This window comes from Elephas maximus, chromosome 25 (genome assembly GCF_024166365.1).
Source record: "Elephas maximus indicus isolate mEleMax1 chromosome 25, mEleMax1 primary haplotype, whole genome shotgun sequence".
Taxonomy (NCBI): Eukaryota; Metazoa; Chordata; class Mammalia; order Proboscidea; family Elephantidae; genus Elephas; species Elephas maximus.
The window spans coordinates 31,810,550-31,835,894 of NC_064843.1; the positions used below are offsets into that span (position 1 = coordinate 31,810,550).

At 41.7% G+C, this 25,345-nt stretch overlaps 1 protein-coding gene and 1 pseudogene across 1 annotated transcript in view; one reads left to right on the top strand and one right to left on the bottom strand.

Annotated features, from left to right (window-relative positions):
* Positions 1-25,345, bottom strand: part of CTNNBL1 (catenin beta like 1) — a 219,832-nt gene that overhangs the window by 177,248 nt on the left and 17,239 nt on the right. The gene's annotated exons all lie outside the window — the stretch shown is intronic.
* Positions 16,359-16,752, top strand: LOC126067585 (40S ribosomal protein S12-like; annotated as a pseudogene).

The window sequence follows — 25,345 nt, forward strand, 5'->3', positions numbered from 1 at the left end:
TTACAACACATAGGATAATCACATTAGGTCACAAAATGGTGGGCAACCACACAATACTGGGAATCACGGCCTAGCCAAGTTGATAAACATTTTGGGGGGATAGAATTCAATTGATAACATTCCACCCTTTGGTCCCTAAAAATCCACGTCCTTGCCACATGTAAAACACATTCACCCCGTCATATCCTCCCGTAAGTCTTAAATCCACTCCAAGTCCAAATTCCAAAAATTCCTCTTCATCTGTGAAATCTAGAATACAAGTTATCTGTTTGTTGGAACAATTACAAGCTAGACATTTCCATCACAAATGGGTGAAAAAATTGAAGGGAAGGAAGGAATAACAGGCACCAAGCAAGTCAGCAGAACATATTACATTAGCCCTAAAGGCTCTGAAAGTAATTCTCTGTTCTCTGAGGCCATTTAGGCAATGGCCCTGCCCTACAGACTATGGGTGCTGGCCACACTCTCCTGATTCTGGGTGGAGGCCCCTCGGCCCTGGGCTTCAGCTCCATCTTCCAGGGCCACTGGGATGGCAACTCTGTTCCCTCAGATTTGGGTGACCCATTCTCCTAGCCTGTTTGAGTGGCGGCCCTACCCCCTTGGCCCCAGCAGGCTCCATTTTTCTGCCCCTTGGGCATGGCAGCCCCCACCTCTCAGCTTTGGGAAGCAGATCCAGCCTCATCCCCGTGGCACTCGCCTCATCCTCTTGGCACTTGTAAACAGCAGCCCCACATTCCAGAACCAAGTTGGTAAATATCTGACTCTTTGAAACCTAGGAGGCTGTGGCCCCACCCTTTGAGACCCCAGAGGTTGTGGCCCTACCCTTTGAGACCAAGGCATCTCTGCTTCCTGTGCTCCTTGTCTCTTCAGCTTCTACTTCCTGGGTCCTTGGCCTCTCAGCCCCTTGGGTCTCCTGGGCTGGCCTGGCGTCTGCCCTGCTTGGGCAAGTGTTCCAAAGCTCTTTAGCTCTACTGATAAGTGCCCAGAGGTACCCCACTCCACCAGTGAACTTCAGCTGGAAGGCACTCAACTCTCTTGCTCTGTGCGTCAGCAAGCCTAGTTCTACCAGTAAGTATCTGGAGGCAGCTGATTCCACTAGGAAGCCTCCTGCTCAAAGGCAATCAAAACTCTTGCTCAGTGGGTTAGCTCCCATGCCATCTCATGCCAGTCTCCTGGTTCTGCTGCTGCTGTTTCTCTGCTGCTGCTTCTCGCCATCTGTGCCATCTCCGGTGTTACAACTCTCCTCACTTCCTTCTGAGCCCTCACCAGAATTGTCTTTGATGTCCATAATTCTACTAACAGTCTCTTCAAGGCAATCTAGACTTTTACTATTACGCACTTTAAAACTCTTCCAGCCTCTACCCATTCACAGTTTCAAAACCGCTTCCACATCTTAGGTATGTGTTAGAGCAGCACCTCGCTCCTGGTACCAAATTCTGTCTTAGTTACCTAGTGCTGCTATAACAGAAACACCACAAGCAGGTGGCTTTAACAAACAGAAATTTATTCTCTCACAATCTAGGAGGCAAGAAGTCCAAATTCAGGGTGCCAACTCCAGGGGAAGGCTTTCTCTCTCGTCGACTCTAGGGGAAAGTCCTTGTCATCGATTTCACCCAAGTTGAGGAGCTTCTCAGCGCAGGGACCCCAGCTCTAAAGGATGTGCTCTTCTCCTGGCTCTTCTTTCTCGGTGGTATGAAGTCCCTCTCTTTTCTGCTCACTTCTCTCTTTTATATCTCAAAACAGATTGATTCAAAATACAGCCTAATCCTGTACAGTGAGTCCTGCCTCTTTAACATAACTGCCTCTAATCCTTCTTTATTAACATCATCCCATTGCTGTGGAGTCGATTTTGACTCACGGCAGCCCTACAGGACAGAGTAGAACTGCCCCATAGGGTGTCAAGGAGCAGTAGGTGGATTTGAACTGCCAACCTTTTGGTTAGCAGCTGCACTCTTAACCACTAGACCATCACATAGATATTAGGATTTACAACACACAGAATAATCACATCAGATACAAAATGGCGGACAACCACATAACACTAGGAATCATGGCCTAGCCAAGTCGACACACATTTTTGGGGGACAAAGTTCAATCCATAACATTTTCAGTCACCTCATACGCATGTGAAAGCTGGACGATGAATAAGGAAGACCAAAGAAGAACTGATGCATTTGAATTACAGTGTTGGCAAAGAATACCGAATATATCATGGACTGCCAGAAGAACAAACAAATCTGTCTTGGAAGAAGTACAGCCAGAATGCTCCTTATAAGCGAGGATGGCAAGACTTCATCTTATGTAGTTTGGACATGTTATCAGGAGGGACCAGCCACTGCAGAAGGACATCATGCTAGGTAAAGTAGCCGATCAGCAAAAAAGAGGAAGACCCTCAATAAGATGGACTGACCCTGTGGCTGCAACAATGGGCTCAAACATAGCAATGATTGTGAGGATGGCACAGGACCAGGCAGTGTTTTTGTTCTGTTGTACATAGGGTTGCTGTGAGCAGAACCAACTCAATAGCACCTAATAACACCACCACACAGGAGACTTCAATTGTATTTTTAACATTTTATTTCTTAAAAAGAGATCTGAAGCAAATTTGGCAAAAGGAATGGTATGTATACTCTTTAGGTGAAAAAAAAAGGAGATCTGTCCGGAGGGGGGATGGGAGGATAGAGAGAGAGGGAAGCTGGCAAAATTGTCACGAAAGGAGAGACTGAAAGGGCTGACTCAATAGGGGGAGAGCAAGTGGGAGTAGGGAGTAAGATGTATGTAAACTTATATGTGACAGACTGATTGGATTTGTAAACGTTCACTTCAAGCTTAATAAAAGTTAATTAAAAAAAAAAAAGGAGATCACTATGAGCTAGCAGGGGAGCATGCAGAATGAACAATGCCCAGTAGGCTGTGATCCCTTGAAACTGTTACTGCTGATTACAGTTAAGGGTTACAATACATAAAGGGTTATCTTTATATCAGCAAGATCTTTCACAAAGTTATTCAAATTAACAGGAGAAGAAATGTAGGTGAATGATACTACAGATAAATCCATAACTGGCTGAACCCAAAGAGTATGAGCAATAGAGTTCTCTGTTTAAATTCAAAATAATAAATTATAAAGTACTTCCTAGGTGAAATGCAGCTCAAAACAGTTCATTCTGAAAAGAGCTAAGGGTATTAATAAATCTCAAATTCAGTAAGTCATCAGCATGACCAATCTTAAATTTTTTTAAAAAACTAATGCATATTAAGGGTATACTATTAGAGTCGTGTTGGAGTGCACTGCTGGAAAAAAGGCCTGGCAATCTGCTTTTGAAAGGTCACAGCCATGAAAATCCCATGGAGCACCGTTCCAATCTGCAATACATAGGGTCACCAGGTGTCAGAATCGGTTCAATGGCCACTGGTGGCTTGGCATTAGAGGCCCTTAGTAGTGCAAATAGTTAACAGGCTCTGCTATTAACTGTAAGGTTGGAGGTTTGAGTCTACCCAGAGGCACCTCAGAAGAAAGGCCTGGCTATCTACTTCCAAAAATTTGGCCACAGAAAACCCTACAGAGCACATATGGGGTTGCCATGATCAGAATCAACTCCACAGCAATTAGTATACTGCTTTTAGGAGCATAACACCCAATGTGGTCACAGTCCCATTGCACTGAGCTAGCCACTGCACTTTAAAAGAGACATTACAAATTAGAGAATACATTTCAGCGCGATAGAAATGGGTGTGGAAACGTTGCTATAGGAAAAATCAGTGAGAAAACCAAGGAAGATTTGGGGAGGGGCCCAGGAGTCCTTCAATTATTTAAACAGATGCCTTGGAATGAGTTAGATGCACACATGCTACCATGAGTGGTAGAGCATCGCCTTCCTTCTGCCTTCATTCCAGTCAGAGAAATCCTACTCGTCCTTAAGCCCCAGCTCAAACGTTGCCCCCTCTAGACCTCAGCAGTATATAAGATCTCTATTAGCACAAAATACATGCATTATAAATTCCCATCTCCTCTCTAAATCATGAGTCAGCTCCTCAAGGGTAGGACCCTGGGATCTGACCCTTGTTCCTAACACCTCAGCACCTAACAGTGCCCCGCTCATAGCAGGCATTTAACCCATGCTGCTAAATCAATGAGAGACAGATTTTGGCTCCATACATATTGTTGTTGTTGTCAGGTGTTATGGAGCTGGTTCCAAAACATAGCGACCTATAGGACAGAGTAGACTTGCCCCACAGGGTTTCCAAGGAGCGGCTGGTGGACTTGAACTGCCGACCTTTTGGATAGCAGCCATAGCTCTTAACCACTACGCACCACCAGGGCTGCCCATACATATTAGCACACATGTATCCATTAAAGCGAACAGAACAGAAAAAGCTGAAAGTGTCCAGCAGAGCCTGAATTATGTGTCACACTGCTGTCAACAGGCCCTTGTGGCTGGACTCTCTGAGCTTCTAAGGTCCAGACATTTAACATCTGAGTCTTAAACCAGCTTAAATGGAAACTTTTTTCACTGATTGTTATTCAAAATGACAATTTACCACCTTTTTTAATTTAAAAGATAATTTATTTTATCCATCTTGTTCATAGGTTTTAAAGTTGTTTAAGTATCGGCCATGAACAAATACATGATAAAACAAAACCTTTTTCTCTACAGATCATACCTTCTTTCAAATAGAATTAAATCTTTTCTAACATTTTCTAAGGTTATTACATTAAAAAAATTAAGACAAATACCACCTGATAAATAACTCATGAGTGTTAAGTACATGGATCCTTGTGAACATGATGGGGAGACAAGAGAGAACTGCCCTTGCTGAATTTACAGTGCACTCCTAATCAACACCTACATGGGCTGCATGCTACAAGATTAAAAAAAAAAAAAAAGGACCTGTCCTTGTCCTCAAGGCACTTTCCATCTTGTAAGTAGCACAACACAGACAAGTGAAGGGAGGATTACTGACCCTTTGGTTTAACGCTGTGGCAAAGGGAACAAGAGGACCACAGGATCGGCTTCCACATTAGACTGGGCATCAAGGAGGGCATTATAGTTCAACAGGAAGTACCCAGGAATCATATGTAACTATTAGCAAATATATACAATTGCATAAAAATTCTCGGAGTTCTTTGGGCTGTTAAAAGGACCGCAACCAGACAGAAGTCATCTGTTCCGCATCTACATACCCAATCACCTCATGCTATACTGGGCTATATTTTACATATAGCTTTGTACATTTTCTGGAAACCCTGGTGGTGCAATGGTTAAGTGCTACGGCTGCTAACCAAAGGGTCGGCAGTTGGAATCCACCAGGCGCTCCCTGGAAACTCTATGGGGCAGTTCTACTCTGTCCTATGAGTCGGAATCGACTCAACAGCACTGGGTTTGGTTTTTGTTTAGTACATTTTCTAATGGTAGCACCAAGTGAAATTCTGAAAGTAAGCATAATAAAGCTCATATTCAAACAAAGAATTTCAATAACCCCCTAATTTACAGTTAAGTAAACTGAGACCCAGGTAAGTGAGAAGACTTGAGCCTGAAGCACAGATCTGGGCCTGGAATCCAACTTTCTTCTTTGCAAGAAGCAGTATCCACAACTTTCAGACCCCTTTCCTTAGTTATAACCTCAGAAGCTATCATGTTAAAGATATAATTGCCATCATCTTTTAACTAACATTAAAATTCCTTCTGGTACATTTCTGCCCATGCCTTAAGCCACATGGGCTCCTTCTGCAGCTGTTCCTTGCAAATTTGGAATTTCACTGCTCAGAATAGCTTAATGTCGTCTGTCCACATGTAGATTTCAGTAGGAACTTCCTCCCCCAGATCATTGGGGAAACTGCACGAAGCTTGAGGGCACCTACCATTAACACCAGTTCACTGTAAACCTTTAAACATTAAATAACAAATTAATATGAAAAAGCTATTTAAAATTATTTATAGTTTTAAACCAAGGCTCAGGTACAATAAATTCACTTTATCATTTAGGGTGACACAAAGGGTTGGAAGGGGAATATGCATTCAGCAACCAGCAGATCCACACAGTGGTTTTGCGAGTTACACAGTATACCTGTTACATGTAATTATGCTGACAGAGGAGTCTCCAGCTAGTGGAATATTGCCTCTAGCAACAGAGGATTTCATTAAGACTAAAGGGGGACAAGGAAATCTTTAATTACTTTTTTCTGTAAGTTGCCTCAGAGGTCACCGCTAAGACAAAACTATATTCCTCTTGCAAACAGAAGGAGTGATTAGGGAGTTGGGGGTGGGGGAGGGCAGGGGCTGGGGGTAGAGGACAGTGTATACTAGCAGGAAGACAGATAGGAAAGAAAAAAGTAAAGATGTTTTGAGAAAATGAGAAGGGGGTAACTGAATGTGTGAGAACCGGAAATCATTTTATTTATTTACAAGAGCTGAGTCTTTCAATTGCTCATTAATTCCTTAAGGGTTCTGAGATGGTTTAAGTCTCAGGAGCCTAGGACCTTAGAACTATTGCCATTATTTCCTTTAAAGCTTAAAACTTATCCACATACGTCTGTTACACAATAGCTGCCATATTTCTTTCAAGGAAGATAGAACGCACATAGAACTTTACCCTGAGTATCCTGTTAAAAAGAATATTTTTCAACATTATGGGTAATACTTCAGAATCTGAAAATGTAGCATGATTATATAATATACTTTCCAGCACTTGAGTGCTGATTTACCTCTCTCTCTTTCTCTCCCTCAGCTTAAATGAAGTATCTGGTGTTACCGCCTCAATATATGCCTGTTGATGAGACCGTCAAAGACAATGAAAAGAGATGGTTTCGTGTCTGCTTTTGTCTAAGATGCCCTTTATTTTCCTCAACTCAAAGGTTTTACTATTTCTAGAAGCTTTAAAAACCACTAAAGTTAGCAAAATAACTCCATTGCCAATAAAGACAAGGATGGGGGATGAGTTATTCTCAGGCGAGACAATTCAGTGTCAGAAATACTTCTTCCACCTAGAGAACAATAGGGAGAACCCTGACCATCTGGCCATGTGGAATACCATCAAAAGGAATTCTCTAGCAGCTCACTTCTCTCCCGCCACCTACAAATTTCCCTGCAAGCTCTATCCCCACCACTACAGTACTCTCTCAAGGAGGCTACAATACTGACTTCAAAGTGGCCTTAAACGAATAACTGTTCACTTCAAGAACTAAAGCATCTTAGGATAATTTCCTGGCAGGAGTATCTTGTACACTAACCCAGAAAACCCAGTGCCTCATACACTAGATAAGGCAAAATGCATACCTTGTTGGGCAAAAAGGAACTCTACTAAGGGTAAGATAAAAAATTAAATAAGTGTCACATAGAGGAAAATAAAAATAGAAGAAAAATAATTGTTTTGAACCACCACCACCACCCTTTTTAAGAGGGTTCTTTGAAGCTTGGCAGGTTTAAAACCAAAACCAAACCTGCTGCCATTAAGAATTGGTTATCTTTAAAAAATATCTAAAAACATATGCAAGAATGGTTCAGTATTACTCAAGGATGGTCCAAATTAGAAAATCAATCAACATAATCCATCACATAAATAAAACAAAAGAATCACAGGATCATCTCAATCGATGCAGAAAAGCCATTCAATAAAGTTCAACATCCATTCCTAATAAAACTGTCAATAAAATAGGAACAGAAGGGAAATTTCTCAACGTAATAAAAGGCTGCTATACAAAACTAACAGCCAATATCATTCTCAACAGAGAGAGGCTGCAAAGATTCCCCCTGAGAATAGGAACAAGACAAGGATGTCCTTTATCACCACTCCTATTTAATATTGTGCTGCAAGTCCAACCTAGAGCAATAAGGCAAGGAAAAAGAAATAAAGGGCATCCAAATTGGTAATGAAGAAGTAAAACTATCCCTATTTGTGGATGATATACATAGAGAACCCAAAAGGCTCCACAAGAAAACTACTGGAACTAATAGAAAGATTCACCAGAGTAGCAGGATACAAGATAAACGTACAAATATTAGTTGGATTCCTAACACTAATAAAGAGAACTATGAAAAGGAGATCAGAAAAGCAATACCATTTACAATAGCCCTTAAAAAAATAAAATGCTTAGGAATAAATCTAACCAGGGAGGTAAAAGACCTATACAAAGAAAACTACAAAACATTACTACAAGAAACCAAAAGAAACCTACGAAAATGGAAAAACATACCATGTTCAGGGATAAGTAGGCTCAACATCATGAAAATGTCAATGCTACCCAAAGCAATCTACAAATGCAATGCAATCCCAATCAAAACACCAAAAACATTCTTGAATGAGAAGAAAAAACTAATCATTATCTTTATGTGGGAAGGGAAGAGGCCCTGGATAAGTAAAGCACTACTGAAGGACGTGAATAAAGTAGGAGGCCTCACACCATCTGACCTCAGAACCTGCTATACAGCTACAGTAGTCAAAACACCCTGGTACTGGTACAACAACACACACACTGACCAATGGAATGGCATCGAGAACCCAGATGTAAATCCATCCAACTACGGTCACCTGCTCTTTGACAAAGGCCCAAAGTCCATTAAATGGGGGAAAGACAGTCTTAACAAATGGTTCTGGCAGAAGTGGATGTCCATATGTAAAAAAATGAAACAGGACCATATTTCACACCATACACAAAAACTAATTCAAAATGGATCAAAGACCTAAATATAAAACCAAAAACTATAAAGATCACAGAAGAAAAAAACAGAGTCAATGCTACAGGCCCTAACACATGGCATAAATAGGATACAAACCATAACTAGCAATACCCAAATGCCAGAAGATAAGCTAGATGACTGGGATCTTCTAAAAATTAAACACTTATGTTCATCAAAAGACTTCACTAAGAGTAAAAAGAGAACTTATGAACTGGGAAAAATTTTTTGGTTATGACCAAATCTGACAAATCTCTAAAATCTATAGGAAAATCCAATACCCCTATAAAAAAAAAGACAAATAATGCAATTAAAAAATGGGCAAAGGATATGAACATACATTTCACCAAAGAAGACACTCAGGCAGCTAACAGACACATGAGGAAAATCCTTCATCACTACCCATTACCCAAACCCCAATGCCGTCAAGTCGATTCCGACTCATAGCAACCCTATAGGCCAGAGTAGAACTGCCCCATAGAGTTTCCAAGGAGCGCCTGGCGGATTTGAACAGCCAACCCTTTGGATAGCAGCTGTAGCACTTAACCACTATGCCACCAGGATTTCCTAAACTACCCATTAAAAAAAAAAAATGCAAATCAAAACTTCAATGAGATATCATTTCACACTGACATTACTGGAGCAAATCAAAAAAACAGAAAATTACAAATGTTGGAGGGGCTGCAAGGTGATTGGAACTCTTATGCACAGCTGATGGGAATGCAAAATGGTACAACCATTTGGAAAATGATATGGCACTTCCTTAAAAAGCTAGAAACAGAAATACCATAAGATCCAGTAATCCCACTCATAGGAATATATCCTAGAGAAAAAAGAGCCATCACATGAATAGATACATGCACATCCATGTTCACTGCAGCATTATTCACAATAGCAGAAAGACGAAAACAACCTAAGTGCTCATCAATAGATGAATGGATAAACAAACTATGGTATATACACATAATGGAATACTGCACAACAATAAAGAACAATGATGCATCTACAAAACATCTCACAACATGGATGAATTCGGAGGGCATTATGCTGAGTGAAATAAGTCAATCACAAAAGGACAAATACTGTGTGAGATCACTATTATAAAATCTCATGAAAAGGTTTACATACAGAAAGAAACAATCCTTGATGGTTACGAGGGATGGGAGGGGAGAGGTAGGGAGGGAAAAACACTAACTAGACAAAAAATAAGGGGTAACATTGGTGAAGGGTAAGACAGTACATAATACTGGGAAAGTCTGCATAACTTGACCAAGAAAATGTCATGGAACCTTCATAGGCATGTCAAAATTTCCTGAGGGACCAAATTACTGGGCTGAGGGCTGGGGACCATGGCCTCAGGGGACATCTAGCTCAATTGGCATAACAAAGTTTATAAAGAAAATGTTCTACATTCCACTTTGATGAGTAGACCCGGGCTCTTAAAAGCTTGTGAGCAGCCGTCTAAGATACTCCACTGATCTCATCCTGTCTGGAGCAAGGGAGAATGAAGAAAACCAAAGATACATGGAAAAGATTAGTCCAAAGCACTAACAGACCACAGCTATCACAGCCTCCACCAGACTGAGTCCAGCACAACTAGATGGTGCTCAGCTACCACAACTGACTGCTCCGACAGGGATCACAATAGAGGGTCCTGGACAGAGCTGAAGAAAAATGTAGAGCAAAAATTTGAATTCACAAAAACAGACTAAATTTACTGGTCTGACAGAGAATGGAGACACCTTGAGAGTACAGCCCCCAAATGCCCTTTTAACTCAGTATGGAAGTCACTCCTGAAGTTCACCGTTCAGTCAATGGCTAGACAGGCCCGTAAAATAAAACAATAATACACGCAGCTGTCAATGATAGGATAATATCCATACACCTACAAGGAAGACCAGTTAATATGACTATTATTCAAATATACACACCACTAGGGCCAAAGATAAAGAAACAGAAGATTTTTATCAGCTGCTGCAGTCTCAAATTGATCAAACATGCAATCGAGATGCATTGATAATTACTGGGGATTTTAATGTGAAAGTTGGAAACAAAGAAGAAGGATCAATAGTTGGAAAATATGGCCTTGGTGATAGAAACAATGCTGGAGATCGAATGACAGAATTTTGCAAGACCAGCGACTTCTTCATTGCAAATACCTTCTTTCACCAACATAAACGGCGACTATACACATGGACCTTGCCAGATGGAGCACAGAAAAATCAAACAGACTACATCCGTGGAAAGAGACGATGGAAAAGCTCAACATCATCAGTCAGAACAAGGCCAGTGGGCGACTGTGGAACAGACCATCAATTGCTCATATGCAAGTTCAAGCTGAAACTGAAGCAAATCAGAGCAAGTCCACGAGAGCCAAAATATGACCTTGAGTATATCCCACCTGAATTTAGAGACCATCTCAAGGATAGATTTGATGCATTGAACACCAGTGACCAAAGGCCAGACGAGTTGTGGAATGACATCAAGGACATCATACATGAAGAAAGCAAGAGGTCACTGAAAAGACAGGAAAGAAAGAAAAGCCCAAGATGGATGTCGGAGGAGACTCTGAAACTTGCTCTCGAACGTCGAGCAGCCAAAGCAAAAGAAAGAATTGATGAAGTAAAAGAACTAAACAGAAGATGTCAAAGGGCGGCTCAAGAAGACAAAGTAAAGTATTATGATGTCATGTGCAAAGACCTGGAAATGGAAAACCAAAAGGGAAGAACACACTCAGTGTTTCTCAAGCTGAAAGAACTGAAGAAAAAATTCAAGTCTCAAGTTGCAATAGTGAAGGATTCTATGGGGGAAATACTAAATGACGCAAGAAGCATCAAAAGAAGATGGAAAGAATACACAGAGTCATTATACCAAAAACAATTAGTCGATGTTCAACTATTTCAAGAGGTGGCATATGATCAGGAACCGATGGTACTGAAGGAAGAAGTCCAAGCTGCTCTAAAGGCATTGGTGAAAAACAAGGCTCCAGGAATTGATGGAATATCAATTGAGATGTTTCAACAAACAGATGCAGTGCTGGAGGTACTCACTTGTCTATGCCAATAAAAATGGAAGATAGCTTCCTGGCCAACTGACTGGAAGAGATCCATATTTATGCCTATTCCCAAGAAAGGTGATCAAACCGAATGTGGAAATTATAGGACAATATCATTAATATCATACACAAGCAAAATTTTGCTGAAGATCATTCAAAAATGGTTGCAGCAGTATATCGACAGGGAACTGCCAGAAATTCAGGCCGATTTCAGAAGAAGGTATGGAACCAGGGATATTACTGCTGATGTCAGATGGGTCCTGGCTGAAAGCAGAGAATACCAGAAGGATGTTTACCTGTGTTTTATTGAGTATGCAAAGGCATTTGACCGTGTCGATCATAACAAATTATGGATAACGTTGTGAAGAACGGGAATTCCAGAACACTTAATTGTGCTCGTGAGGAACCTTTACATAGATCAAGAGGCAGTTGTTTGGAAAGAACAAGGGGATACTGATTGGTTTAAAGTCAGGAAAGGTGTGCCTCAGGGTTGTATTCTTTCACCATACCTATTCAATCTGTATGCTGAGCAAATAATACTAGAAGCTGGACTATATGAAGAAGAACAGGACATCAGGATTGGAGGAAGACTCATTAACAACCTGCGTTATGCAGATGACACAACCTTGCTTGCTGAAAATGAAGAGGACTTGAAGCACTTACTAAGGAAGATCAAAGACCACAGCCTTCGGTATGGATTACACCTCAACATAAAGAAAACAAAAATCCTCACAACTGGACCAATGAGCAACGTCATGATAAACGGAGAAAAGACTGAAGTTGTCAAGGATTTCATTTTACTGGATCCACAATCAACAGCCATGGAAGCAGCAGTCAAGAAATCAAAAGACGCATTCCACTGGGTGAATCTGCTGCAAAGGACCTCTTCAAAGTGTTGAAAAGCAAAGATGTCACCTTGAAGAGACTAAGGTGACCCAAGCCATGGTATTTTCAATCGCATCATATGCATGTGAAAGCTGGCCAATGAATAAGGAAGACTGAAGAAGAGTTGACGCCTTTGAATTGTGGTGGTGGTGAAGAATATTGAATATACCATGGACTGCCAAAAGAACGAACAAATCTGTCTTGGAAGAAGTGCGGCCAGAATGCTCCTTAGAGGCAAGGATGGTGAGACTGCGTCTTACATACTTTGGACATGTTGTCAGGAGGGACCAGTCCCTGGAGAAGAACATCATGCTTGGCAGTGTACAGGGTCAGTGGAAAAGAGGAAGACCCTCAAGGTGGTGGATTGACACAGTGGCTGCAACAATGAGCTCAAGCATAACAACAATTCTAAGGATGGCTCAGGACCGGGCGGTGTTTCGTTCCGTTGTGCACAGGGTCACTATGAGTCGGAAATGACTCAACAGCACCTAACAATAACAACAACACGTAGCTCAACCATGTATATGAGACTAAAGGGGCACATCAGCCCAAGGGCAAGGACAAGAAGGCAAAAAGGAACAGGAAAGCTGGACAAATGGATATGGGGAACCCAAGATCGAGAAGGTGAGAGTGTTGACACGTGGCAGGGTTAGCAACTAACATCACAAAACAATATGTGTCTTAATTGTTTAATGAGAAACCAACTTGCTCTGTAAACCCTCATCTAAAGCACAATAAAAAATAAAAAGTATCTAAAAACAGTGCAAAAGCAACTTTTTTGCAGGATGCGAAGACAGCATTGCATGTTACTACAGCTTTACTTTCTGACAAAGGAAAGTAAAGTGAATTTTCATAAGCAAGTTTGCTCTGGGTCAATCTCTAGTCAGTTACAACCAAGTCAGAGGGAGCTTTCAAGGCAAACTATCCACTAGCTGTCAATTTAGGATGACTTCAAAAAGCTAGCCCCAGAGCTGTACTGAAATCTTTTCAACAACCTCTTAATCTTGTTTATAACACCTGTGTTAAAGCAGGCTAACATCAATCCTACTCACTTGCCTCAGACTGAAATTACTTAGAAACTGGAGAATCCCGGTAAACACACCAAAAAACACAAAGACACACTGGCTGAAAAATCCCGTACACAAGGAATTCAGGCACCTCTGTTAAACAAAACTGAGTATGTGAGCCAGAATGGGCTTCAACACGCAGTCAGATATGAAGCTCACAAACACCCCACAGAGATTCTTAGGATGCACTGAGGTCTCAGAATCTCAGGGTTTAAAGAAACTATCAAAAATTTCTCCAAGTTATATAATAGTTGCCATTATACAGCTTGGAGAAACAGTTACTGTATGCCTACTATGTGCCAGGAAATCAATAGTTCATTATCTTTTTAATTAACACAACCCTTGTTGTTTGTTGCCCTCAAGTCAATTCTGAGTCACGGTGACCCCACATATGTGGAGTAGGATGCTCCGAAGGGTTTCCAAGGCTGTGATCTTTCTGAAACAGATCACCAGGACTGTCCTCCGAGGCGCCTCTGGACAGGTTTGAAACACCAACCTTTTAGGCTGGTGGTTGAGTGCTTAACCAAGGAACCACACAACCCTACTAGGTAAGTAATGTCATTCCCCATTTTCACAAGTGAGGAAATAGTGGCTCAGGTGACTTGCTTAGTAAATTGCCTAAAGTCAAAGAGCTAGAAAATACTGGAGATGGGATTTGAACACTGCCAGTCAGTCTAAGCCTAAAGCTCCCGCTCTTTCCACTACATCACGCTACCCCCATGTGACTGGGAAATCAACCTGCCTTTACTGGTTTCTGTGCTTATTCAGATCTGTTTCCTGTGGTTCCTTAGGCCCAAGTGAACTGTTAGCAGCTCTATCACATATGTGTCCTAGTAAGACAGAGGTCCTCAGGCTGCGAAAAATTCCACTGCATCAAGCAGCTTGTTGGTTCACCCCATAGCTTTGCATTAGAATCCTGGTTCCTCTGCTTGGCATGCCCCGTAACTTTACAGTAAAATCTTGGCAATGCATGAAGTTATATGTAAACCGCACTGAGCCCGTGTAGTATGATTAAAAATATTGTTGATGTAACCTGTATGAGCTTCCTACTTATAAACTCCTTGCCCTCACTGAGCAGTCTTGGTGGCAGCAGCCCCAACGGTTTCCCTTCCCTGCATAATGAAATAAAGGTGCCTTTCTACTCTCCTACATTGATTTCTTGTTTGTTGGCTAAGACAAAACCTGGTGGCGTAGTGGTTAAGTGCTACAGCTGCTAACCAAAGGGTCGGCAGTTTGAATCCACCAGGCGCTCCTTGGAAACTCTATGGGGCAGTTCTACTCTGTCCTATGAGTCGGAATCAACTCAAAGGCACTGGGTTTGGGTTTTTTTTTTTTTTTTTGGCTTTTGGCTGAGATGAGTCACACCGAGTAGAACCTGGGGTTTCTACCCAGTAACACTAGGCCTGAGTAAAACATAAAACACATATGAAATTGATGCTAAACTAGTCCCATTAACAGGAAAGTGTGGTGTGGTGAGAAGAGAATGGACTTGGTATTCAGTTACTTGGATATGTTGTTACCAGTGTGTGCCCCTTGACAAATCACCACCTTCTCAGCCTTACCTTCATCCTTGGTAAAAGCCCTCACAGTCTTGTGAGATAATAATGTAGAAGTCCCTAGCCCACCAAAAACAAAAAACCCACTGCTGTTGAGTTGATTCCAAGTCATAGTGACCCCATAGGGTTTCCAAGGCTGTAAATCTCTATGGAAGCAGACTGCCACATCTTTCTTCCACATAACCCACAAAAAGTACTCAATAAATGTTAAATAAGAGAAAAAAAAAAATCAAACGGACATGCCAGGTACAGCTAACACAAAATGAAAACTAATCTCATTGTTGTGTATTCTCTCTTTATTTTTTGCATATAAGGCTGGGTAAGGAGAAAACAGCAATTACAGTCCACAGCAGACTTTCAGTAAATCTTGGGTGAATAAATGAATGAATCGATCTCTTGCTTTAGAGTCAGAGACAACCCTAGTCTTTAAAGCAAATGCCCATCAACTCTCAGGTGGCTACGGTAACGGAACAGCGCTTTTATGAAGATCATACGTTATTTAAAGCAAGTTTCACCCAACCTAGTGACTCCACGGCAGAGGGTTAGTGGTTGGGTTAGTTTGTTCCTACAGGGCTTGGAACCCCTCTAAGAATTTGCATTTCTAACAAGTTCCCTGCTGAGAATTTGCATTTCTAAACAAGTTCCCAGGAAGTCACACATATAAGAATCACCCAGGAATCTCCTTAAACTGTAGATTCTGATTCAGTATATTTGGGGTGGAAATGCAAACTCTCAGCAGGGGTTCAAACCAAAACTGGTTGACAGTACTGGTCTTACGACCAGGTTCACTACCATTCACAAACACAGCTTTATATACGCCCCATCAAGAAAGAAGCAAGAAGAAAATTGGGGAGATTCCAAACCTCAGCATAAAAAGATACCTGAAAAGGACCCAAATTCAGCCACCCAACAAGTTGCTCATTTTTGCTTTCATTCATCTATTCATTCTTTCCTTTCTTCAGTCAAGAGACATTTATTGAGCATTTACCATATGGCAAACAGTGACCTGGTGACTGTCCTTAAGAAACTCACAGTCTAGCTCTTTTCTCTGTCGCCTCCAAGTTGTGTGGAGGTGGAGGCCCAGGGTGCCTTCAAGACTCGGCTCCACCCATAACCCACCACCATGGCAGGGGAAGGCATTGCTACTGGAGGTGTAATGGAATTAATCTGCTTTATAAGAGGTGCTGAAGATCCCCTGTCCACAATGGCCTAGCACATGGAATCTGCAAAGCTGCCAAAGCCTTAGACAAGCACCAAGCCCATCTTTGTGTGCTTGCATCCAGCTATGGTGAGCCTATGTATGTCAAGTTAGTAGAGGCCCTTCGTGCTGAACACCAAATCAACCTGATTAAGGTTGATGACAACAAGAAACCAGGGGAGTGGGTAGGCCTCTGCAAAATTGACAGAAAGGAAAACCTTATGAAGTGGTTGGTTGCAGTTGTGTGGTTCTTAAGGACTATGGCAAAGAATCTCAGGCTAAGATTGTCATCGAAGAATATTTCAAATGCAAGAAATGAGCAAATAAAAAACTTGCCTCTCATAAAAAAGAAAAAAAAGAAACTCACAGTCTAACAGGAAGGAAAGGCATATAATTCCAATAAAGAATTATATATGTGGTAAACTGAAGGCGAGTGCAAGGTGGGGGTGATGGCAGCAGTCTTGCTGCGTTCTACTCTCTAGGGTCTTTCTTTTCTTTTTTTTTTTAAGTCATCTTCATTCACCAGTCCTCTGCTGTTGTTGCTGGATGCTGTCTAGTCAATTCTGACTCACAGCGACCCCACGTGACAGAGCAGAACTGACTCACGGGGTTTCCTAGGCTGTTATCTTTATGGAAGCAGATCATCACGTCTCTCCCACAGAGCCCCTGGGTGAGTTTGAGTCCCAACTTTTTGGTTGATAGCCGAGCACTTCACCCCTGCACCACTAGGGCTCCTTAGTCCTCCAGTGGGAAGAAGCAAGATTCCACCATCTGCTTCCTGGGTGTCTTTGGGCAAGCTACTAAACCTCTGTGAACTTCCTTTCCTCATCTCTAAAATGAAAATAAGAATACTGACTTCATATGGTTGCCTTTAGGGGATAACGTATATAACACAAATAGCACAACGCCTGCTTCTCAGTGGGCTTCACTACCTGGTTGTGCCTGGCCCTTTGTTTTGTTCTTTTGGCTGAGCACCATGGGGAGAAGGGGAATACACATATTCTTTTATTTCATTATAAGTATGAAAATTTCCACAAGTGCCTATATGAGCATTCATGTCAAATAAGGAACATACCAGCCCTATAAGTGACCCCCTTCTCCTCCAAACACAAGGACAATCTGTCAGCTCAAGGGCAAAGACACCACTAGTGCAGAGGCAATACCTCAAGGCCAGCTGTATACCCACCCCACAATATTATCCTGTTAGGCTCAGAGTCATGCTCCAGAGGAAAGCTATACTCATTGCACTCAGCAGTCAGAAAGTTCACATGGTCAGAAGTGCCTCTGCCACACACAAGGTGAACCATGGTTAAAATTGCTTTTTTAATTAAAATAAGACTTCTTCAACCTCCTGCTGACAATCACAACTAGAACGTGGAGCCCAATATCAGAGTTAACCAGTCTCCATCCAGCTCTAATGGCGGTTTTAAGCACTCAGAGGAGGGAGGGGAAAAATTACTAATTTAAACAAAATGTTTAATCTGCTAATTATGGGACAGACTCCAAGAGAATGGAAAGTGATTTGCAATCTTCATTATGAAATCCCCACGTGACCACTGGCACAAGTCATGTCAGCCAGAAGGCAGACACCATCTCTTTTCCTCTCACTGAGCCTTCTGTGTCCTTGCAAGTTCTGTGTGGATGGAAGAAGACAATCCAATTGGCAAAAAAATAAAGTCGAAGAATCAGGATTTCTGTCTCCCCAAGTTCATTATGCTGAGTGAGGTGTAGGGATCCCCAGTAGGAAGCCAGGGAGATAATATCAGGGGACTTTACACTGGCAGGATGAGCAGCCCCAAGCCCTTTGAAACTTATAAAAACAGCCCAGCTCAGGTGGTGCTTAAGCAATTCTTTTTATTTGTGAAAACTCCTGTCATCAGATGTAAGAGATGCATTGAGAATCAGGGTGGTGCCCCCAATGGCATCTCTGGTCAGAAGGAAATCTGTTCTTCTGCAGATATGCTTGTACCATGGCTAATTTGTATAATCGCTGCCCATTCAGATCTCTATGTGCTAACTCAGGAGAAAAAGTCCCTGCCAACCAACTCTGACAGGTCTGATAGCAGAACCCCCATTGGAAAATCAGCAGATACAGCAAAGGCACGCAATTATTCCTTGTCATTAGGGACAGTTCTTTTTAAGTTTGCTTTTAAATTCTCAAAACAAAAAAGTAGCCATTCACAGCCACTGCTCACTGCAGTCACTTATACAACTGGCAGAAACTAAAAATTCCCCTTAAGCCAACTGAAAAAGATGTCCTGGAAGTAACCAGAAATGGCTGTGCCCCTTTAATTACCCACTGTAATGTAAAACCAGACATGGAGAGGATGGCCACAGCAGTTCTGGGCAAACCAGCAGTGATATTTAATCATCAGTTCAGACCATCTGCAACTGTTTTGCAGAAGCACATAAACTTTATGGATTCCAAAGCTTCCTACAAGTTACCAGGTGCTCAGGGTCAGCTGCATTGTCCTCCAATCCACCAGGGGCTGCTTTCTTCATTCTCTCCAGGCCAGGGCGCTCAACAAAAGGCACCATGCCCACATTTTCTGTGCCAAGCCTGGCACTAGGAGAATGCTGCTTCTTGATTAAGCCAGAGCACAGATTAAATGTTTAGAACTGGGAGAGTCTGAAAACAACCTAGGTGGGAAAGCAATTATCCCAGGGAGACCAAAACAGCTTCAGCTGTGGCCCTCTGCAGCACAAAGGTGAATTCTACCCCCACTGAACTAGGCTAGCCAGATTGCTTCCTTACAATCTATTTTCCATTTCACAGACACAGTGATCTTCTAAAACATAAGCCAAATTGTGTCACCCCATGGCTTAAAACCCCAATGGCCTCCCATTGTACTTAGAATAAAATCTAAAAAATTTAGGGTCCCCCACCCCCACAGGTGACCTCTCTGTTCTTATCTCAACTGTTCCCTCCTCCTTCACCATGCTCTACCCATATTGCCACAAGTATGACAAGTTTGTCTCCACCTAAGGGCTTTGTATCGGTTTTTCCCTTGGCTTACAGGACTATTACCACACCTCTTCATGTGGCTGGATCTTTCCTGTCATTCAGTTCTCAGCTCAAAAGTCACCTCCTCAAAGAGGCCTTCTTGCACCTTTCTAATAGCCTTTGCCCATTTTTTCTTTCGTAGCACTTATCTCTCTCTATTTTGCTTTTATTTATTAAGTATGTACTTGCTTGTTTGGGTTACTTATTTTTATTTGTTTTCTTGGTTATTGTTTCTCTTGCCTCCCTAGATGTAAGCTCCACAAAGACAGGGACTGTGACTGTTTTGTTCATTGCTCTATCCCCAGTGTCTAGTAAGACATCTCACATTGAACATAAATTAAAGAATAAGAGGTTCAATATGAATCACTGCAGTGCAGTGAATTGCTTTCATATGTCCCTTCTAGCCATGGTCTTGAAATTCCCACAAAATGATTGCATGGGACTAGGCAAATAAGGTGCTTGTGGCCCACCAGGGGACTGGACAGTTTTGCTAATGCAAATAAGGTGCATGGAACCCATGCAGAGGTGTGACCATGAAAATAAGGTGCATGGAACCCTTATAAGGTTTTGCCATCCCACTAGGCTTAAAGGGAGTCAATCCGAGAGGTTGAAGGGGGACCTCACTACCATCAAGAAGAGACAGGAGCGAAGCATGTCTTTTGGACCCAACGTCCTTGCACTGAGAACCTCCTAGACCCAGAAGCCAGAGACAGCTGTAACATAGAGATGGCATGAGACTGGTAAGCAGCAGCAGTAAGCAGGACAGAGTCCAGCGGTAAAGAAATGGCAACAGCAGAACCAGGAGACTGGTGCCAAGATGGCATGATGAGCTTTCTAGCCCATGGAGCAAGGCAGCTACAGTGGGCATGCCAACCCACAGAGCTAGACAGCTGAGCACTTTCAGGCAGGAGGTTTCCTGGCAGAATGGGGTACCTCTAGGCACTTATTGGCGGAGCTAAAGAGCTTTGTAACACTTGCCCAAGCAGGGTAGTGACCAGGCTAAGAGCAAGGGCCAAAGGCCAAGAGAGAGGTCTGCCTGTAGGCACAGCCAAGAAGAAGCTGTCCTGATTGAAGAACTGTATCCTGAGCTGTTCCTGTTACTTCCAAGTTGATCCTGATCCTGAACTGTAACCTGTTACTTCCCTAATAAACCCCATAATTGTGAGTATGGTCTGTGAGTTCTGTGTGGCCATTACAGCAAATTATCAAAACCAGCAGAGAAGCAGAGAGTACCATGGGAGCAATGGCTGGTGTCAGAATTGGTAAAAAGACTAGAGAGTAGAGGTATGGCCTGATGTTGCTGAGCTTGATTCTCTCTTCTCCCCCTGAGGTTAGACGAGGTCTGACACTATGCCATTGTTACAATTACTAATCCAAATTAAATTTACTGCCTGTTGAAAAAACCTCGTTGTCATCAAGTAGATTTCGACTCATAGTGACCCTACAGTACATAGCAGAACTGCCCCACAGGGTTTCCAAGGAGCAGCTGGTAAATTCAAACTGCCAACCTTTTGGTTAGCAGCCGAGCTCTTAATCACTGTGCCACCGTGGGTCCAATTTACTAACACTCCCCTCCAAAAAAAAATCCGGATTGGCTCACAGCCTAACTGTGAGCATATGTCATAATGCCCTAGAAACAATGGTAAACAAGATTCTAGTTCTTCACCAACCTCTAGGGAATGACATGAAACAACAGCAAAGGGAGGCTGGGATGAGAACAAGATACAGAATTCGCAGACTTTCAAAGCTGCAGAACTGGATAATTTGCAAGCCTCTTGGGTAGAATCTTGCCAAATTGTCCTTTTGTAGGAGGATTAGATGGGCCAGCCTGTCAATCATCAATGGGCTGGGACTAAAGGCTGAGTCTTGAAGGTCCAGCTAATGCAAAGAACACCATATAAGACACACTATGTGAGGTAGCTCCAATCTCAGCCAGCTAAAGTTGGGCACCAGAGAGAAGACGTACATACACACCAAGTTTAAAAGAAACTGGTGGCAACTGCTGCAAAGTATACTTTTTTTCCTAGTGCACATGGAACATTCTCTAGAATAGACCACATATTAGGTCATGAAACAAACCTTTGCAGAGTCCAAAACATCGAAATATTACAAAGCATCTTCTCAGACCACAAGGCCATAAAAGTGGAAATCAATAGCAAAAAAATTAGGGAAAAGAAATCAAATACTTGGAAACTGAACAACACCCTCCTGAAAAAAGACTGGGTTATAGAAGACATTAAGGAGGGAATAAGGAAATTCATAGAACGCGATGAGAATGAAAATACTTCCTATCAAAACCTCTGGGACACAGCAAAAGCAGTGCTCAGAGGCCAATTTATATCAATAAATGCACACATACAAAAAGAAGAAAGAGCCAAAATCAGAGAACTGTCCCTACAACTTGAACAAATAGAAAGTGAGCAACAAAAGAATCCATCAGGCACCAGAAGAAAACAAATAATAAAAATTAGACCTGAACTCAATGAATTAGAGAACAGAAAACAATTGAAAGAATTAACAAAGCCAAAAGCTGGTTCTTCGAAAAAATTAACAAAATTGATAAACCATTGGCCAGACTGATTAAAGAAATACAGGAAAGGAAACAAATAACCCGAATAAGAAACGAGAAGGGCCGCATCACAACAGACCCAACTGAAATTAAAAGAATCATATCAGATTATTACGAAAAATTGTACTCTAACAAATTTGCAAACCTAGAAGAAATGGATGAATTCCTGGAAAAACACTACCTACCTAAACTAACACAATCAGAAGTAGAACAACTAAATAGACCCATAACAAAAAAAGAGATTGAAAAGGTAATCAAAAAACTCCCAACAAAAAAAAGCCCTGGCCTGGACGGCTTCACTGCAGAGTTCTACCCAACTTTCAGAGAAGAGTTAACACCACTACTACTAAAGGTATTTCAAAGCATAGAAAATGTCGGAATACTACCTAACTCATTCTATGAAGCCACCATCTCCCTGATACCAAAACCAGGTAAAGATATCACAAAAAAAGAAAATTATAGACCTATATCCCTCATGAACATAGATGCAAAAATCCTCAACAAAATTCTAGCCAATAGAATTCAACAACATATCAAAAAATTAATTCACCACGACCAAGTGGGATTTATACCAGGTATGCAAGGCTGGTTTAATATTAGAAAAACCATTAATGTAATCCACCATATAAATAAAACAAAAGACAAAAACCACATGATCTTATCAATTGATGCAGAAAAGGCATCTGACAAAGTCCAACACCAATTTAGGATAAAAACTCTCACAAAAATAGGAAATGAAGGAAAATTCCTCAATATAATAAAGGGCATCTATACAAAGCTAACAGCCAACATCACTCTAAATGGAGAGAGCCTGAAAGCATTTCGCTTGAGAACGGGAGCCAGACAAGGATGCCCTTTATCACCACTCTCATTCAACATTGTGCTAGAAGTCCTAGCCAAAGCAATTAGGCTAGACAAAGAAATAAAGGGCATCCGGATTGGCAAGGAGGAAGTAAAATTATCTCTATTTGCAGATGACATGATCTTATACACAGAAAACCCTAAGGAATCCTCCAGAAAACTACTGAAACTAATAGAAGAGTTTGGCAGAGTCTCAGGTTATAAGATAAACATCCAAAACTCACTTGGATTCCTCTACATCAACAAAAAGAACATCGAAGAGGAAATAACCAAATCAATACCATTCACAGTAGCCCCCAAGAAGATAAAATACTTAGGAATAAATCTTACCAAAGATGTAAAAGACCTATACAAAGAAAACTACAAAGCACTACTACAAGAAATTAAAAAGGACATACTTAAGTGGAAAAGCATACCTTGCTCATGGATAGGAAGACTTAACATAGTAAAAATGTCTATTCTACCAAAAGCCATCTATACATACAATGCACTTCCGATCCAAATTCCAATGTCATATTTTAAGGGGATAGAGAAACAAATCACCAACTTCATATGGAAGGGAAAGAAGCCTCGGATAAGCAAAGCATTACTGAAAAAGAAGAAGAAAGTGGGAGGCTTCATTCTACCTGATTTCAGAACCTATTATACAGCCACAGTAGTCAAAACAGCCTGGTACTGGTACAATACCAGGCACATAGACCAATGGAACAGAATTGAGAACCCAGATATAAATCCATCCACATATGAGCAGCTGATATTTGACAAAGGCCCAGTGTCAGTTAATTGGGGAAAAGACAGTCTTTTTAACAAATGGTGCTGGCATAACTGGATATCCATTTGCAAACAAATGAAACAGGACCCATACCTCACACCATGCACAAAAACTAACTCCAAGTGGATCAAAGACCTAAACATAAAGACTAAAACGATAAAGATCATGGAAGAAAAAACAGGGACAATGTTAGGAGCCCTAATACAAGGCATGAACAGAATACAAAACATTACCAAAAATGACAAAGAGAAACCAGATAACTGGGAGCTTCTAAAAATCAAACACCTATGCTCATCTAAAGACTTCACCAAAAGAGCAAAAAGACCACCTACAGACTGGGAAAGAATTTTCAGCTATGACATCTCCGACCAGCACCTGATCTCTAAAATCCATATGATTCTGTCAAAACTCAACCACAAAAAGACAAACAACCCAATCAAGAAGTGGGCAAAGGATATGAACATGCACTTCACTAAAGAAGATATTCAGGCAGCTAACAGATACATGAGAAAATGCTCTCGATCATTAGCCATTAGAGAAATGCAAATGAAAACTACGATGAGATTCCATCTCACTCCAACAAGGCTGGCATTAATCCAAAAAACACAAAGTAATAAATGTTGGAGAGGCTGCGGAGAGATTGGAACTCTTACACACTGCTGGTGGGAATGTAAAATGGTACAACCACTTTGGAAATCTATCTGGCGTTATCTTAAACAGTTAGAAATAGAACTACCATACAACCCAGATATCCCACTCCTCGGAATATACCCTAGAGAAATAACAGCCTTCACACGAACAGATATATGCACTCCCATGTTTATTGCAGCTCTGTTTACAATAGCAAAAAGCTGGAAGCAACCAAGGTGTCCATCAACGGATGAATGGTTAAATAAATTGTGGTATATTCACACAATGGAATACTACACATCGATAAAGAACAGTGACGAATCTGTGAAACATTTCATAACATGGAGGAACCTGGAAGGCATTATGCTGAGTGAAATTAGTCAGAGGGAAAAGAACAAATACTGTATAAGACCACTATTACAAGTTCTTGAGAAACAGTATAAACTGAGAAGAACACATAATTTTGTGGTTACGGGGGGGGGGGGGAGGGAGTGAGGGTGGGAGAGGATTTTTTACTGATTAATTAGTAGATAAGAACTGCTTTAGGTGAAGGGAAGGACGATACTCAATATACGGAAGGTCAGCTCAACTGAACTGGACCAAAAGCAAAGAACTTTCCGGGATAAACTGAATGCTTCAAAGGTCAGCGGAGCAAGGGCGGGGGTTTGGGGACCATGGTTTAAGAGGACTTCTAAGTCAATTGGCAAAATAATTCTATTATGAAAACATTCTGCATCCCACTTTGAAATGTGGCGTCTGGGGTCTTAAATGCTAACAAGTGGCCGTCTAAGATGCATCAATTGGTCTCAACCCACCTGGATCAAAGGAGAAGGAAGAACACCAAGGTCACACGATAACTAAGTGCCCAAGAGACAGAAAGGGCCACATGAACCAGAAACCTACATCATCCTGAGACCAGTAGAACTAGTTGGTGCCCAGCCACAACCTACGACTGCCCTGACAGGGTGCACAACAGAGAACCCCTGAGGGAGCAGGAGATCAGTGGGATGCAGACCCCAAATTCGCATAAAAAGACCATACTTAATGGTCTGACTGAGACTAGAGGAATCCCGGCG